Raw genomic sequence first — 18,797 nt, 5'->3', positions numbered from 1 at the left:
ACCCCCTTATCCAGGAATCCCTCAGTAGCCTCTGAACCAGGCTTCAATGACGATGAGTCTGACGCGCAAATTGTCTTCGGCATTGCAAGGCGGGTTCCATCTCCGAATACTCCAAAGTAATCTTCGAACACTTAAATCGTGTCCGGCTCTGCAAGACAAAATTCCAGATACCACTATAGACAGAACAATATTTCACAAATCTAATCTGTTGGCAACTCTTTGCAGGGTGACAGCAAGCCATGGTCTGGTCATTATTCGAACCGTTTTCTCCTAACCAGCTACTGCGCATATTGCGAGGTGGTTTCCTTGGCACGTCTTGTCGAAGCAGAGATCGTGTCCCCTTATTGCGGGATTCTCATCAATATGGGTGTGGGTAACCCAACCGTACCACCAATCGCGGCGAGTGTGGAATGAGCAGGTTTTACTAGGCAAGCGGGGAAGCGCAAAGTTTCATCGCCTCTATAAAGAGGAAAGGCCTCTTCCTTTCCACCCATGCCTTCTGCTTCTGCTCGTCCATTCCCTTTCGCTCGAGCCCTAACATTCGAGCGCTCATCTTCTCCACCAACAAAGGTTCTCCGAAAATGTCCGGATCCGGAGCGGGAGGCAAGTGGATGGCCTCTACCGTCCAGGAGAAGGATATCAAAAAGCTCCGGGAGGCCGGGTACTTGGCCAGGAAAATCGGCCACCGTCTTCCCACGGCAGGACAGATTGTCCCCACTCCAGAGCCCCATGAGAGGGTCGTGTTCCTCCCTCATTTTATCCGCGGGCTCGGTTTCCCCTTCACCCATTTGTTCGTGGCATCATGTATTATTATGGGATCGATTTCCATGATCTATCCCCCAATTCCTTCCTCATCATCTCGATGTTTATCGTCGTATGCGAGGCCTTTCTCCGTATCATGCCACACTTCGGCCTATGGCTGAAGATCTTCAATGTGAAGCCCCAAGGTGGTGAGCGGCGAGCACACCGAGTGCAGAGGCGCCATGGTGATCTGGATGCCCAAGGTCACCTGGCCGACAGGTACCTTCAATGATTCCGTCAAGGAGTGGCAGCAATAGTGGTTTTATATTACTGAGCCGCGTGGCAAAAAGTGGGCCGCTGCTCTTGAGTTCCGATCCGGAGCCCCTTTGCGGCTTACGTCTTGGCCCAAGAAGGGCTTGAGATGGTCCTCTTCTGACAAACTGTCGGTGATCCAGACTCATGTCAAAGGTATGGAAGACAAGGCCATCAAGCTTGTTGACGTAGTCCAGGTGATGTTGGTCCGCCAGATTCTTCCTTGTCAGCATCGAGCCTGCATTTTCTGGGAGTATGACCCGGCCGAGCACCAGACCCTGCGAGAGCTTTTTGGCTCCTCACACAAGGACATCTGCAAGGTGCTTTTTAAGTCCGGCAAACCATGGCCGGACTCCACCGTGGACCGCAGGTACCAATTTCCCCACCCCGCAAGTCCGGTAGGTAGTCATTATATTTTGTCCATCCATATGTTTCATGGTCACATCCCAGGAAAGATGCCCTAACACGCTTACCACAATTATCCTAGGGATGGACGAAAAAGGCGGGGCTGATACACTGTCCAGCCCTGTTGCAGGAAGAACCAACCGGACCACTTCTGACGAAGATGCTGGTCCCGGAGCCTTTCGAGGCGCCGAAGAAAGAGACCCATAAAGAGGCCAAGGAGACCAGGAGTGGCCTCCGTCGTCGCGGTGCTTCGGACACAAAATCCGAAGACTCCACTACCCATGTCTCCTCCGAAGAGGAAGAAGAGGAGGAAGAAGGCGAGTCCCCCACGGGGAGAGGAAAGAAAAGAACGGCCTCCTCATCTCTAGAGGCCGAATTGCCTAAGAGGGAAAAGACCCCCCTTCCAGAGGCATCCACCACGTCTACCGACAGCAGCCCTGAGTGGGATCCCAGGGCCCAGCCCCTGGTAAACTTGTAAGTATACGAAATCCAAACATGCTTATGGGTCCGGGATTACTAAAGCGCAATATGTTAATTTGCACCACACTCTTTGCAGTACGGCAAGGTCTCGCGCCGAACAGTCCTCATCGGAGGATTAGTTGAGCTCGGACGCCCTAGAGAGCGAGACACCTCTGAGGGCCCCTTCCCCTAAGCCTGGTTGTGACACCGAGGTGTCGTCTCAAAAGGACCCTGGCCAGGAGGGGCGTACCTTCGGGGTCGGACACACGGGAGCGGCGGTTCCCATGAGTGTCGACGGCGGGGACGGCTTGGATTCGTTCCATAGCCGGACACAGTCCCAGAGACCCTTAAGGCTCCGGGATCAGGCAGGCAACCCCCCTTGACTGGAGGGGGCAATCTTGCTTCGCTTGCGACCTCTGTCCAACCAGAGGTGCAGGGCAACTTATCGACAATGATGAATAGCGCTTCCATCATCGATGAACATCGCGCCCTTATGGGCGTGGTGATTGAAAAGATTCAGGCCGCTGAGAGCAGACTGAATGAATCCTGCATCAGCCTTATAAAAGGCTTGGAGGTACATTTGTAGGAATTTTTAGCAGATTGTCATAGTATAGATAGTAGCCCCTGATGCACTGTCCGGTGGAGAATGGAACCGGACAGGGGATCAAATATCCGTTCGCAGGAGACTCAGCTAATGACATATATCTCTTCCTTTATAAACAGGCGTTTGCAGCGACTACCATCTCTCATACTACGGAAGTGTCCGGACTTAAACAGAGTCTGGAGCGGGCCGAAGAGGAACTTGGCCAAGTAAAGAAGCAGCTGGAGGACAATCAAGGTATGTCAAAACCTTATTAAGTGTAGCACAAATATGTAGTTGTGCTTAATGAAAGCATTTATATTGCACGCTCTAGGGGCGAATGCCGAAGTTGAGGCACTGAAGAAGGCTCTTACCATGGCCGAAAAGAAGGCGGCCGCAGAGCAGGCTCTCCGCGAGAAGCAGGAGGCCAGGGTTATTGAAGCGGAACAAAAGCTCCAGGAAGCCGTGGAGAAAGGCGAGAATTTGGAGCAGAGTTTATCATTGAAAGAATCCAAACTCGCCCAAGCTCTCCAAGCCGCAAATGATGCTCGGGAGGAAGCCCAAGCTGCTCTGAAGGATATTCAGGAGGCGAGGAAGATTGCGACTGGTAAGACTCTTTTTTATTCAAAGCAATTTATATACGGGAACATGAAAAAATTCAGGGTGACCCATTGAATCTTGATTTCCCCAGGGGTGCTTGCGGATCTGCCGCGCAGCATATCTGATGTTGCCCAATTCTATCGAGCTGAGGAGACGAAGACTGCGGAAAAGCTCTTCTGGTCGCAGTATTTGGTGCCGAATTAACCGGTGCCCTTTGCCGACCAGCTGAATCAGTTGGTCGAACTGCACCAGGCGGCCGAACTAGCCATGAAGGATTTGATAATCCGGCTATGGCCCACCGGTCCCATTCCGAGCAGTTACTTTGGGCTCGTGAAGCGAATTGTGAGTGCTTGTCCTCGGCTTGACGTCATTAAGCGGTCGATCTGTATAGAAGGTGCGCGAATGGCATTTGCCTGCGCGAAAGTGCACTGGGGAAAGCTGGATGCTGAGAAGCTGATGACCGAGGGACCGCCGGAGGGGAAGGAGCACCGCAAGCCCGAATTATATTATGATGGTGTCTTGAAAGGGGACCGCCTTGTGGCGGAGCAATGTGCCAAAGACATTATATTTCCCTGAAGAAATCATGCTATCCTTTTGTAAGGCGGAACAAAGTCACTTTTATTTATGTATTTGCCTGTTATATGAAAGTTTTCCTCCTATGCGGCCGTTTGATATATTAATCTTGAGAGTTGGCCAGTCGTCGGCTTCTGCCCCCACGTAGGAAGTACGGGGGTGTTCGGGATACACCTGAACACTCTTTATCCCATTCTTGGGTCCATAAAGGAGGTGTTCAGCATAGCGAACCAGGCAATCGGACTATAGGACTTTATCACTCTCACTTAGCCATAGGAATTCGAGTACGGTAGGCGCAGCCCCTGGTGTTCGGAAGACCGTACGCCAGGCTCGAACAGCACCTGATCGGTGGACCGACCCATCGCACTCTGCATTTTATTATGGCATTGTGCAGAATAAATCTTTAAATATTTTACAACCTCTCGAACAGCTGACCTGCTCTCGCCTTATCATGACAGTCAGTTTTCGGCTTTCTCTACTGAGGTGCTCGTTAGAAAGAACCGGGACACAATCGCAGTAGTTCTCCCAGCGCTACCTTAGCCAGTATTGCGGAACGTAAGGTACCAAAACATGGGAGCCGGGCAAACCCAACTAATGACCCAAGATATGATTCAGAGCTGATGCATATAATGCTATAAGTTCGGGGTGCCGAGCGACCGAGAAGGTGGTCGGACTTTGTCGCCATAGTGCGGGTACAATGAAGCCCCTAGCGTTTTAAGGCATAACACGATGTTCGCATGCCGTTATGACAAAATGTCAATGAGAAAATGATAACAAATAAGCGTCAAATGACTCTACATGTTGCATTCGAGTATTACGGCTATGCGTATGAGTACGGTGCATGTTATAAAGGAGAGGCATGACGGCAGAACCTATTGGGACCGGGCGGTGGGGAGCGGTGTAAGGATCCGAAGTAATGTTCGGATTATATTAGGGGATGTATGAAGATTCCCCCTTTGTATGTCCGAGCTAATTACATGTCGCTAGCCCAGTTGTGCGCAAATGTGAACCTGCAAAGAAAATGCCAGAGGCATTTGTGTGCCACAGAGCGGCTGAGTCATAGGAAATAGCCCGTCCCGGATTATGCCGGAGGGTTTATCTGAGTCCTGATCAATCTGAGGCATCATGAAGTAGTTCGGACTCCTTTATCGGTGTCCGGGAGTTTGGCTGTCGGATCAAGGTTCGATTGAAAAAGCCGCGACTCGCTGCTTCTGTTTCTAAATTGGCTGAATACTCTTCGGCGCCGAGGTGAAGCTCGGTCTTGCCTGTAATTGTGACTATGTCATGTGGGCCTTGTGTTTTAAGATTGCCATAGGCATGGCGTGATACCGCGCTGACTCACAGTTCACTTTGGCGATGCATAATAGCTACTGCCTGGAAGGGTAATGTCGAAGACCAATTCTTCGGTATGGTGACTTTTTGGTCATCCGAGGACCATCTTTAGAGTGATGGGGCCTATATTACTGACCTTCGCACCTGGTACGACACCTTGAAATGATGTTTTTAGTGATTTTGATCTTTAAGTGATCCATACTTATCCGGTGCACTGTGTCCTAGTGCAGCACGTTTGGACTGTTGTTTCCGCCAATAGGAGGATATCGCTTGTTGATATTAGCCGGACGGTCTGGTCGATCGAAGATGTTCGGTCATATTTTTATGTGGTGGGGCAACTTGTTTTGTCGAGTTGGCGTCCCGAAGAGTGTACGTTCGCTCCCATTTGGGGATGTGGATGGTGTTTATCATCGCGCCGTGCTGGCAGAAGAGATTTCTTTTGCCATGTATTGCTTGATGATCTGGGCTCCTTGCTCTGAGGACCCTTCTTACTGTTTTTGCCGCCGACCTGCCGACTTGTTTAAAGACCTAGCATTCTCTGTTGGTATGATTGGCTGCCGTTCCTGGGGTACCATGAATTTGACATGGGCGGTCGAGTATGCGGCTCAGGCCGGATGGACCCAAATTTCCTCCCGTTGATCGGGTTGAGGGCCATGGATTCCTGTATTGGCTGCCATGTCTTGGGCGTCATCATTTGTCTTGGGACGCTTATGTTTGTTGCGTCGAGGTTTGAAGATGCTGTCCCTGGCTTCTGATGTGCCCAGGGTGCTTGCGATGTTGTTGTTTGGTCTATTTTGCTGGTCTTGTGCATAGCCCCTGGCCGCAGTCTGCTAGCGGCAGGGTTTAGGCCGGCGTTTGGTTTTTAGTGCCTCCTCCGCGAATTGAGGTAGTAGCATGTGCTTTGGGTAGCTTTTTGTTCGGTGCTCGAGTCCGTATTCCTCGGTCGCCCGGACCTCGGTCCATCTGTCTGTGAGCAGATCTTGATCAGCTTGGAGCTGCTGCTGCTTCTTTTTCAGGCTTCTCATAATGGCTATGAGCCGACGCTTGAAGCGCTCCTGCTCTATGGGATCCTTCAGTATGCTGAATTCATCATCGCCGAGGCTCACCTCGTCTTCGGAGGGAGGCATATAGTTGTCGTCCTCACAATATCCGTCCGTCATCTGTTCATCTGGGCTGACCTGCACGTGTTCCTGTTCGGCCTGCTTGAAGGCAGGCTGATCAGGATTGTATTCTTCTTCGGCACCATCTGGATTGTTTTCTTCTCCTGTGCTGGTATTGCTATGGCGGGGCTTGGAGCGGCGCTGATGACGCCCATGTTTTGATTTCTTCCCTGAGGGGTTATCTTCTGTTGCCTCATCAACGTTGTTTTCTTTGGGGGTGTCCACCATATATATATATCATATGAAGAGGTGGCAGTCCAGCGCCCTGTGGGCGGTGGTTCCTGTTCTTCTCCTAGATCGTCGTCTATACCGCCGATGTCTTCGGAGTCGAAATCAAGCACGTCGGTCAAATCATCGACCGTGGCTATGAAGTGGGTGGTGGGTGGGTAACAAATTTCCATGTCGCCTGCTTCCCACTCGAGCCGGACATAGTTCGGCCAGGTGTCTCTTGATAGAGAGAGAGACCTTAATGAATTTAGCACATCGCCAAAGGGGGAGTGCTGAAAAATATCCGCGGCGGTGAACTCCATTACTGGAGCCCATTCGGACTCGATGGGCCCGGGCGCGCGCGGTTCGGAACCCACGTCCGGACACAAGTTTGGAGGTCCGGTGACGCTGATTCCCTTAACGGCAGAATCTGTATTTGGCTCTACCACCGAAGAGTATGCAGCTTACGTGGCGGGGTCCATCCACCCGTCCTCGGACGACGCGATCTGCCCCGGATTTGGGTCCGGAGTAGCTGCAGGGGCGATATCCCGAATACTGTCCGACAACAAATTTAAGTCATGCTCGCCGTGACTGTTTAGCGCTCCTGATGCAGGCCCGAATCCATCGAAGATTAAGTCCCCGCGGATGTCGGCCATGTAGTTCAAGTTTCCGAACCTGGCCTGATGGCCAGGGGCGTAGCTGTCGATCTGCTCCAGATGGCCAAGCAAATTGGCCCGCAGTGCGAAGCCGCCGAACACGAAAATCTGTCCGAGAAGAAAAGTCTCACCCTAGACTGCGTTGTTGAAGATTGAAGGAGCCATCAAGCCTTATAGCGACGACACAGAGGAACTCTCAATGAAAGCACCAATGTCGGTGTCAAAACCGTCGGATCTCGGGTAGGGGGTCCCGAACTGTGTGTCTAAGGCTAATGGTAACAGGAGACTAGGGACATGATGTTTACCCAGGTTCGAGCCCTCTCAATGGAGGTAATACCCTACTTCCTGCTTGATTGATCTTGATGATATGAGTATTACAAGAGTTGATCTACCACGAGATCGTAGAGGCTAAACCCTAGAAGCTAGCCTATGATTATGATTGTTGTTATCCTACGGACTAAACCCTCCGGTTTATATAGACACCGTATGGGGGCTAGGGTTACACAGAGTCGGTTACAGAGAAGGAGATCTATCATCTGGATTTCCAAGCTTGCCTTCCACGCAAAGGAGAGTCCCATCTGGACACGGGACGAAGTCTTCAATTTTGTATCTTCATAGTCCAACAGTCCGGCCAAAGTATACAGTCCGGCTGTCCGGATACCCCCTTATCCAGGACTCCCTCAGTCGTGACTATGCTGATGAGATATCAGACCTCTCTAATGCGCTTGAGGAAGAGCGTGTTCATCGTTTGGCTCTTGAGGAGTCACACAATGATGATCATGCTAAATTAAAGAAAGATCTTGATCATGCTCTTGTTGTTTCTCATGTGCTAAATTCCGAGAAGGCTAAACTTGGTGTTGATCTTGCTAGACTCAAAGAGGAGTTTGATGTACTTGACAAGGCTCACGAGGCCTTGAAGTGTGCTCATGCTAGTCTCAAGGAGTCTCATGATCAACTCCAAGTGAAGCTAACGAAGGAGAAAGCCACCTTCCCTCATATGGTCTTCATTGATAACGCAAATGCTACTAACCCGTGTTGTGAGCATGTGCATCTTGTGGAGGAGAATGTCAAGTTTAAGGAGCAACTTGAGAAAGGCCTTGTGACATGCATACAAGGTGAGAAGAACCTCAATGACCTTTTGAGCAATCAAAAGGAAGTTGTGGCCAAGGAGGGAGTTGGGTTCGCACCCAAGTACCAGAACAAGAAGAAGAACGCCAAGACCAAACAACCTCCCCCTCTCAAGCAAACTTTTGTGAAGGAGGGAGAGGGTGCTCCTAAGGAGAAGAAGAACAATGTGAAGGGTGGTAATGTCAAAAAGGGAAATGCCACCCCTTACAACAAAACCGGCGACTTTAACCCTTCTTATGTGTTGTGTCGTGCTAGTGATGGGCATGATTATGCTAAATTTGTTGGTTCTCCTTATGAGTACATTGAATGGTCTATTTGGGTTCCTAAGACCCTGGTTACTAACGTCAAAGGACCCATTACAAAATGGGTACCTAAAACCAAGCATTGATCTCTTGTAGGTGTTTGCTTTCGGTAGGGGATCATGGTTGCTCGATAGTGGAGCCACAAATCATATGACCGGAAGCAAGGACTTAGTGGTGGACGTGCACAAGATCCCATCCATGCCCACCAACGTCGAGTGGGGTGATGCCTCGTCTTCTAAGGTATTGGGTCTTGGCAAGGTTGTCATTTCTCATGATCTCACGATCGAGAAAGTCATGCTTGTTGAGTCCCTTGCATACAATCTTCTTTCCGTTCGTCAACTTGCACTCATGGGCTTTGCCACATTCTTTGATATTGATACTATGGCTCTCTTGTGGATCAAGACTCTTAAAGTAGCCTTTATTGGGCATGTCGAGAATGGTCTCTATGTGATTAACTTTTCAGAGCGACCCACTAAGACCGCGACATGCCTAATGGCTAAAGTTGATGTGGGGTGGCTTTGGCATAGCCGTTTAGCTCACATCAATATGAGATCTTTGCAAAGTCTTCTCAAGGGGGACCATGTCTGTGGACTAACAAATGTTAGTTTTGCCAAAGATCGTGCTTGCAGTGCTTGTATCGAAGGAAAGCTACATGAGAAGGCTCACCCTCCCACGACTATCATCTACTCGAAGAGACCCTTGGAGCTCCTTCACATGGATCTCTTTGGGCCTCCATCCTTTGATAGTCTTGGGGGTAGAAAGTATTGCTTGGTGATTGTGGATGATTATTCAAGATATTCTTGGGTATACTTCGTCAAGAGGAAGAGTGAGACTCAAAAAACCGCCATCGACTTTGCAAATGAAGCTCAATGCCAACACGATGCAAAGATCTTGACAATAAGGAGTGACAACGGCACTAAGTTCAAGAACTACACCTTGGATGAGTTTCTTAGTGATGAGGGGATCAAGCATCAATATTCTACACCATACACCCCTCAACAAAATGTTGTCGCGGAGAGAAAGAATCAGACGTTGATGGATGCGGCAAGGACCATGATGGCGGAGTTCAAGTCTCCTTACAACTTTTGGGACGAAGCCATCAACACAACATGTCATGCACCCAATCAGCTCTATCTCCGCGAAGGCTTGAACAAGAATCTCTATGAAATACTCACCGGTAACAAGCCCAACCTCAAGTACTTCCGGGTGTTCGGGTGTAAGTGTTTTATTCTCAAGAAAGGTGTTCGTTTGTATAAATTTGAGGCTAGAGCTCAGGAGGGCATATTTGCTGGTTATGCTACAAACTCTCATGCTTACCATGTCCTCAACAAGTCCACGGGACTCATTGAGGAGACGTGTAACATGGAGTTTGACAAGAATAATGGCTCCCAAGTGGAGCAAAGTGGTACTTGTGATGTAGGTGATGAAATTCCTCCCCAAGCCATAAGAAGAATGGGTGTTGGTCATATCCTACCCATTGAGGAACCCCTTGTGGCCGAAGGATACAGATAATGCTCCACTCAAGTGGAGCCATCACCAACTCAAGACCCACATGCTTCCGAAAAACAAAGTGAAGGCCCTCAACCACGTGAACAAGATCGAGGGCAAGATCAACCTCAAGATGGTGGTGAGCCACCAAGTGATACCCGGGGTCAAGTTCTCTCTTTCGAGCAAGTTCAAGATCTAGAGCAAGCTCAAGATCAAGAACAAACTCAAGACGGCGCTCAAGATGATCAAGTTACCCCTCCTCTCTTCACATCCAAGGAGGAATTAGAGCGTCGTGCCGCGAAGATCGCTTCCAAGCTCACAACCAAAGGTCATCTCATGGAGAATGTGGTTGGAAGCCTAAGAAAGGGGGTAAGCACTCATAGACAATTATCAAACTATTGTGAATATCACGCGTTTGTTTCTTGTGTCGAACCCCAAAAGGTCTATGAGGCGCTCGAGGATCCGGATTGGCTCAATGCCATGCATGAAGAACTCAACAACTTTGAGCACAACCAAGTGTGGAAATTAGTGCCAAGGCCAACCAGGAATCATAATGTCATTGGAACCAAGTGGATATTCAAGAATAAGCAAGATGCTCATGGAATCATTGTTCCCAACAAGGCTCGTTTGGTGGCACAAGGCTACTCCCAAGTCGAGGGTATCGACTATGGTGAAACCTTTGCTCCCGTTGCTCGGCTTGAATATATTCGTTTGTTGATTGCTTATGCTTCTCATCATAATTTCACGTTGCAACAAATGGATGTGAAGAGTGCTTTTCTTAATGGTCCCATTAATGAGTTGGTATATGTCAAACAACCCCCAGGGTTTGAGGATCCCTATTTCCCCGATCATGTGTACCAACTCAACAAGGCACTCTATGGCCTTAAACAAGCCCCACGTGCGTGGTATGAGCATCTCACTGAGTTGTTGCAAGATCGTGGGTTTGAAATTGGGAAAATTGACCCCACTCTTTTTACTAAGAAGGTCACAGGGGAGTTGTTTGTCTGCCGACTATATGTTGATGATATTATCTTTGGTTCTCCTAACAAAGCTTTCAATGAGGAATTTGACGCTCTCATCACCTCAAAGTTCAAGATGTCCATGATGGGAGAGTTGAAGTTCTTTCTTGGGTTCGAAATCAAGCAAAGAAGAGAAGGAACCTTCATCAACCAAGCCAAATACACTCAAGACATGCTCAAGAGATTCAAGCTAAGTGATGTCAAGCCGTCCTCCACTCCAATGCCCATCAAATGCCAACTTGACATTGATCCCAATGGTAAAGCGGTGGATCAAAAGGTATATCGCTCCATGGTTGGATCCTTGCTTTACATTTCTGCATCTAGACCAGATATCATGTTGAGTGTGGGAATTTGTGCACGGTTTCAAGCCGCGCCTAAGGAAAGTTACTTTGTAGCAGTCAAGCGAATCTTTCGATATTTGGCTCATACCCCAAACTTTGGCTTATGGTACCCAAGAGGAGCCAACTTTGATCTTTTGGGCTATACAGACTCAGATTGGGCGGGAGACAAAGTGGATAGGAAGTCCACGCCATAGGGTGCCAATTGCTTGGTTACTCTTTACTGAGTTGGTCTTCTAAGAAGCAAAGTTGTGTATCTCTGTCGTCCACCGAAGCGGAGTATGTGGCTGCCAGTAGTAGTTGTGCTCAACTTCTATGGATGAGGCAAACCTTGAAGGATTACAATGTCACTTGTGACAAAGTGCCTCTTTGGTGTGACAATGAAAGTACCATCAAGATCTCTCTCAACCCGGTGCAACACTTCAATACGAAGCATATTGAGATTCGGTATCACTTCATCCGGGATCACATTAGGTGAGGGGAGATCAAGCTCAAGTATGTCAACACTCATGATAACCTTGCAGATATTTTCACGAAGCCCTTGGATGAAGCAAGATTTCGCGAGTTAAGGCATGAGCTAAATATCATTGATTCGAGTAATGTGGTTTGAACCCTTGCACACCACACCATACTCATCATGCTATCTTGTTTAGGTGTAGGCATGGACATAGGGGGAGTGTTGTTATCTCAATGAACTTTCCCTCCCCCCATTATGCATAAATTGATCAACTCTTTCACATTAGCCATTTTTCATGGTACTTGTGCTTCAAAGACGAGTCTTGGTCATGGGCCCAAGGATAATTCTTTGCGGTGCCATACCAAGTGACTCATACTTAGGTGGCTCCAGCCACCGCCCTCTCTTCCTGAGAGTTGTGGTCAGTGTTTTGGCCTCGTTGTCTTTTGTCTTTTCTCTGTGTCGTGTTTGTGTCGTCATTGGTGCTTGCCTCTTGGTTGTTCGGCATCTTGAAGGTTGATTTGCAAATGTCGTTTCCCTCTCTCGTGCGAAACATGCATTTTCTTGGGGGTATGATACTACCATGGCGAGCCATGGTACTTCCGCAGGGGTTGTTTGCTCTATGCATGCATAGTTGCATCCCAAGGGCACAGTACTACCGCTTCCATCACGGCAGTATTTTTTTCCTGCCACTGGAAGAGCGGTACTACCGCCCAGCGAGCAGTACTTCCGCCCGGGCGGTACTACCACGATGACCTGCGGTACTACCACGCCCACGCGAGCAGGTGGGGGTTAAGAGAGGGGCAGGGGGAGTTCTAACTCCCCCATACCCATTCATCTCTTTCCCCACCCCGTCTCTCTCTCTCCTACCCAAGAACGATGACGGAGGCCCTCGCCGGATCTCCATCTCTGGCCGCTCTCCTCGGATTCCAAGCGGTGGGATCGTTCCCCACCTTGCCCCTTTTCCATGGACCAAGGTTTTTCCCCAAGTTCCTCTTCTTTTCTTTGGTTCTTGTGCTTCTAGGTCTTGAGGAGATGTTTGTGTTGTTCATGAGATTTTTGGCTAAATCTATGCAAGAGGGATTTGTAGGAGAGTGGTAGTGCAATAGGCATGCTTTTTGGATTGACACAATAGTTCAGTTTGATCAACGGTAGTACCGATCTAGCTTTGCGGATGTTCTAGATCCAGATCCGCGGTTACTGTGGTGTCTTTGATCCGTGCGGTACTACCGCTCCTCCTGGAGCAGTACTACCGCATCCACGCTCGTAGCCCGGTACTACCGCATCCACGCTCGTAGCCTGCTCCGCGCGGTACTACCGCTCCTTGGTGCGGTACTACCGCTTGGAGCGCGGAAGTAAAAATTTACTTCCGCTCCAGGCACGGTACTACCGTGCCACCCCGGCACGGTACTACCGCGGCTGGCGCGGATGTAATTTTTTACATGTGTACGCCGGCCCGGTACTACCGTAGATGCAAATTTTTCTATTTTATCTTTCCAAATCTCTTGCTTACTTGTTTCTTTTGGCTTTGGCCTTAGTATTTGCATTGATCCTTCTTGTTTTTCGTGCGTGTTCTTGTGTTTTGTGTCTAGGTGGTGGCTCCGGTTCCCATGTTCGTCGCTCCAATCCCAGCCGTGACACAGGGTTAAAGCAGCCGCGAAACCAAGATGAAGCTCCAGAGGGCTCCAATGCCTCCCAACGCAGAACTAAGCACACTGCCACCAAGCAGAGGGATCCCACCATGGGCATGGATGAGATACCTCTGTCCGAGTTCATTGTTCGAGCCCTCTTGGGCGAAGAAGCTGAAGACAAAGATGAAGAAGTTTTTCTGCATGCAAACCCAGGGGCAGTATAGGGCCCATGTTGTTCAGAAGCAGAGTCGCCGTCGCGACAAGAGGATCTTGAGGAAGCTTTGCGAGGAGGTGTCTAGCGGATCCAAGAAGTACATCACCCCCGAGGCGGACAGGATGGCCAAGCAGGGCTTCATGTGGACTGATTCTAAGGAGGAGAAGGAGGAGCCCATTCCCGCTGCCGAGTTCGACGAGGAGTCATTTTCAGCCTGAGCTACCACCTATGTCGTAGGTGTCCTCTCTGCCTTTTTGGTGTCTCGATGCCAAAGGGGGAGAGAGAGTAGGATTTGCGTGTCGTGTGTTTCGCCTTGTCGCTTTGCTTTAGGTCTGCTAAACTTCATTTGCTTTGGTTTGGTTTGTGCTTGTGAGACTAAGTTATCCATCATATGGTGTAAGACATATGCACTCTATCATATCTTTTATCATTGTTACTTAGTCATATCCATCTTCTTGCCTACTTGCTTAGTGTTGATTATACTGCCGCAAGAGATGCCTTGTCTATAAAATATAGGGGGAGTGTTGATCCTAGTATGTGTGTCGTGCAGTCCAAAGCACATCTCTAGAGTGCACACATCTAGGAGGATCCCGTCTAAATCTTATAGATTGTGGGTTTGTCGTGCCTCACGTTATATCCCTATGTGCAAATCCTGTATTGTCATCAATCCACCAAAAAGGGGGAGATTGTAAAGGAATATTTATCCCTTAGTAGTTTTGGTGATTGATGACAATGTTTTTGCGGACTAATCATGTGCATTGAGCTTTTCAGATATATCATGTCTGAACACAAGACGATTTGGTGCCCCTCGAAGACTATTGAAGACGGTGTTTCTCTATGTTTCTTTTCAGTGGATTTGAGTCATAGGAAAGCCGTACTATTAAGAGGGGGTCTGCGTTGGAAAGGTTTGGGTGGAATCTCACGTACACATGTTCCTTTTTCACCTCCCTTACTTTGGCTCTTGGGAGCTTCCTCCGTCTCACCGTGTCTCTGCAGAATGAAGGACTCCTAATGTTATTGTTCAAAGGCTGGCGGTAGTACTGCTCTTCCAGAGCGGTACTACCGCAGGCCCTAGCGGTAGTACCAGGACCCGGCATGGTAGTACCGTAGGCGCCCACAGTAGTTCCTCTCCTCCTGAGCGGTAGTACCATGAGCTCTGGCCAGGTGCTGTTGCGTGAGCGGTAGTAGGGGCGGATTTAATTTTTCACATCCGCGACCTATGCGGTAGTACCGTGCTTCGGCGCGGTAGTACCGTGAAGCCTGGCCAGGCACAACGGCATGAGTGGAAGTAGGGGCAGATGTAATTTTTTACATCCACGCCCTACACGGTAGTACCGCACCTGATTTGCGGTAGTACCGTGATGGACTTTTGCATAGATAAAAACTCTGCGGATTTAGTCACGAATGTAATTTTTTATATCCGTGCCTACCGTGCCTGGACTGTGCCTGCCTTGTGGTAGTACCACAAGGGGTCACGGTAGTACCGCGCCAGCTATTCTACCATCCCCTGTCGGTGCTCATCAGGACGTGTCCAGGCCCTGCCGTGCCCAAGGTAGTACCGCGGGCCTCCGCGGTAGTACCGCTCCTGGTGTGCTCTAGTACCGCGGGTCACAGGCTGAGTTGGTGGGTAACGGTTGGAATTGTCCCTTGACTATAAAAGGGGTGTCTTCTTCCTTGAGTTGACCACCTCTTCCATCCCCAAGCTCCATTGATGCTCTAAGCTCCATTTTCGCCCGATCTCTCTCCCTAGCCAATCAAACTTGTTGATTCTTTAGGAATTGCTTGAGAAGGCCTCGATCTACACTTCCACCAAGAGAAATTTGATCCCCCCACTAATCCCTTGCGAATCTTGTTAATCTTGGGTGTTTGAGCACCCTAGACGGTTGAGGTCACCGCGGAGCCATAGTCCATTGTGGTGAAGTTTCGTGGTGTCGTTGGGAGCCTCCAATTAAGTTGTGGAGATTGCTCCAGCCTTGTTTGTAAAGGTTCGGTCGCCGCCTCCAAGGGCACCAATAGTGCAATCACGGCATCTCGCATTGTGTGAGGGCGTGAGGAGAATACGGTGGCCCTAGTGGCTTCTTGGGGAGCATTGTGCCTCCACACCGCTCCAACGGAGACGTACTTCCCCTCAAAGGGAAGGAACTTCGGTAACACATCCTCGTCTCCATCGGTTCCACCCTTGGTTATCTCTTACCTTTACTTGTGCAAGATATATTGTGTTCTATCCTTTGCTTGCTTGTGTGCTTATTGTTGTTGCATCATATAGGTTGCTCACCTAGTTGCATATCTAGACAACCTACTTTGATGCAAAGTTTAATTTGGTAAAGAAAATCTAAACATTGTTAGTTGCCTATTCACCCCCCCCCCTCTAGTCAACTATATCGATCCTTTCACACCACATGAAGACCAATCCTGAGAGACGCATATCACTATGCATATTTTAAACTTTTTGGTAACTTATTGCCAAAGGGGGAGAAATATGTATAGATCATAGTCTTCGAGAGAGAGTGTTGTTTTGTCCCTCTTTGCACTTTATTTGCTTGATACTTGAGTGTGTATTTGCTTGATACATTATGCCTTTTGTGAGATAATTGGTTGATCATGTGTTTGATAATATGCTACCTTAATATGTGCTTGAATGATATTATATCTTATATCCATTTGTGATCATTCACTTTTCTTGGTGATGAGTGCATCTTTTCATTTATTATCATTTTGAGCGCTCCACCAAGATGTATGTGACATGGGAGAGTGACCCATGATCCTAACACATTGTGCATTTGCAGCCCAAAGCAAATTTTAAATAATGCACAAATTTAGGGGGAGCTCTTGTTTGTCACATACTTCTCAAAGCGACGATGTATTTCAATCTTATTATTATTTGTCGAAGCTTTGATCTATATGTTGTCATCAATTACCAAAAAGGGGGAGATTGAAAGTGCAACTATCCCTGGGTGGTTTTGGTAATGATTAACAACATATAGCTCATTGAACTAATGCCATTTCAAAATAAATATTTCAGGAAAGTTCAATGATTGGCATGGCATGGATAAGGATTGTGGACCCATCAAAATGTTAAGGACAACAGATTGGCTCAAGCTCTAAAGTCCAAGACTCTACATTTTCTATTTTAGTGATCCAAGATCACATTGAGTCTATAGGAAAGCCAATACTATTAAAAGGGGATGAGGTGTTGCTTAATGGCTTGCTTGCTCAAAATGCTTAGTGATATGATCCAAATCCCCCAACCACTTTCTCATATCCACATATGTCCCAAACCAAAAGTCAAACTCGACCCCACCGATTTGATCCATCCGGTGCCACCGAGTTCATTTGACATAGCCACTGCTAGAAACCCTAGTCACTTCGGTCTCACCGATAAGGATCTCGGTCTCACCGAGATGGGATTGCAAACTCTCTATTTCCCTTCGTAACGTTTCGGTCTAGCCGAGATGAGCGATCGGTCCCATCGAGTCTGCAATGCAAACTCTTTGTTTCCTTTTCGTAACGCTTTGGTCCCACCAAGATGAGCGAATCGGTCCCACCGAGTTTGCCTGACCAACTCTCTGGTTAGCTTATTACCAAAGTCGGTCCAACCGAGTTTGTGTAATCAGTCCAACCAAGATTGTGTTATGCCCTAACCCTAATGATATCGGTCCCACCGAGTTGACATGTCGGTCCCACCAAAATTGCCTAACGGTCACATTATGTACTGAATCGGTCCGACCGAGTTTTCTAATTCGGTCCCATCGAGTTTGGTATATTGTGTGTAATGGTTAGATTTTGTGTGGAGGCTATATATACCCCTCCACCCTTTCATCATTCGTGGGGGAAGCCATCAGAACATGCCTACACTTCCAGCATTCATTTTCTGAGAGAGAGCCACCTACTCATGTGTTGAGACCAAGATATTCCATTCCTACCATATGAATCTTGATCTCTAGCCTTCCCCAAGTTGCTTTCCACTCAAATCAGCTTTCCACCAAATCCAATCCGATGAGAGTGAGTTGAATGTTGGGGAGACTATCATTTGAAGCACAAGAGCAAGGAGTTCATCATCAACACACCATCTATTACCTTTTGGAGAGTGGTGTCTCCTAGATTGGTTAGGTGTCACTTGGGAGCCTCTGACAAGATTGTGGAGTTGAACCAAGGAGTTTGTAAGGGCAAGGAGATCGCCTACTTCATGACGATCTACCCTAGTGAGGCAAGACCTTCGTGGGCGATGGCCATGGTGGGATAGACAAGGTTTCTTCTTCGTGGACCCTTTGTGGGTGGAGCCCTCCATGGACTCGCACAGCTGTTACCCTTCGTGGGCTGAAGTCTCCATCAACGTGGATGTACGATAGCACCACCTATCGGAACCACGCCAAAAACATCCGTGTCTCCTATTGCGTGTGCACTCTCCAAACCCTTCCCTTTACATTCTTGCAAGTTGCATGCTTTACTTTCCGCAGCTTATATACTCATTGCATGCTTGCTTGAATTGTATCATGATTGCTTGACTTGTGCTAAGTTGCTAAAAACGGCCAAGAACTAAAATTGGGAAAAGGTTAAGTTTTTATTTGGTCAAGTAGTCTAATCACCCCCCCCTCTAGACATACTTTCGATCCTACAGACGCTTCGGTGTCAACGCGATGCGATGCTTCGGTGGCAATGCTACCCCCCAGGGCCCCCGTCCCGCCTAACCCTAGAGCGGTTGACCACGAGATCTAGCCCTTTGACTTCCCACGGACGTGCTTTGACCAATGGACCTCTCCACCCGATTGTGTTAGGTCAGCCCAGAGGGACACTTGGGAGCAACATCCGGGCCAAAACCAGAGCTACATCACCTCCGTGTAGCCCCCGACGTGTCTGTTTCCCCCTCTAGGTGTCGGCGGCGGCCCCGTCCGTGAGGGGGGCACACCGAAGAGATGCGTGCCGCCTCGTCAGACATGCCACCACACCACCCCGCATGTATGAGGGCCCGATGCGACCCTTCGGTGGCATTGCTACCCCCTAGGGCCCCCGTCCCGCCTAACCCTGGAGCGGTTGACCACAGGATCTAGCCCTTTGACTTCCCACGTACGTTCTTTGACCAATGGACCTCTCCACCCGGTTGTGTTAGGTCAGCCCAGAGGGACACCTGGGGGCAACATCCGGGCCAAACCCACAGCTACATCACCTCCGTGTAGCCCTGACGCGTCTGTTTCCCCCTC

This window comes from Triticum dicoccoides, chromosome 3B (assembly GCF_002162155.2).
Source record: "Triticum dicoccoides isolate Atlit2015 ecotype Zavitan chromosome 3B, WEW_v2.0, whole genome shotgun sequence".
NCBI classification, from domain to species: Eukaryota; Viridiplantae; Streptophyta; class Magnoliopsida; order Poales; family Poaceae; genus Triticum; species Triticum dicoccoides.
Note: the sequence above shows the minus strand (reverse complement) of the source record.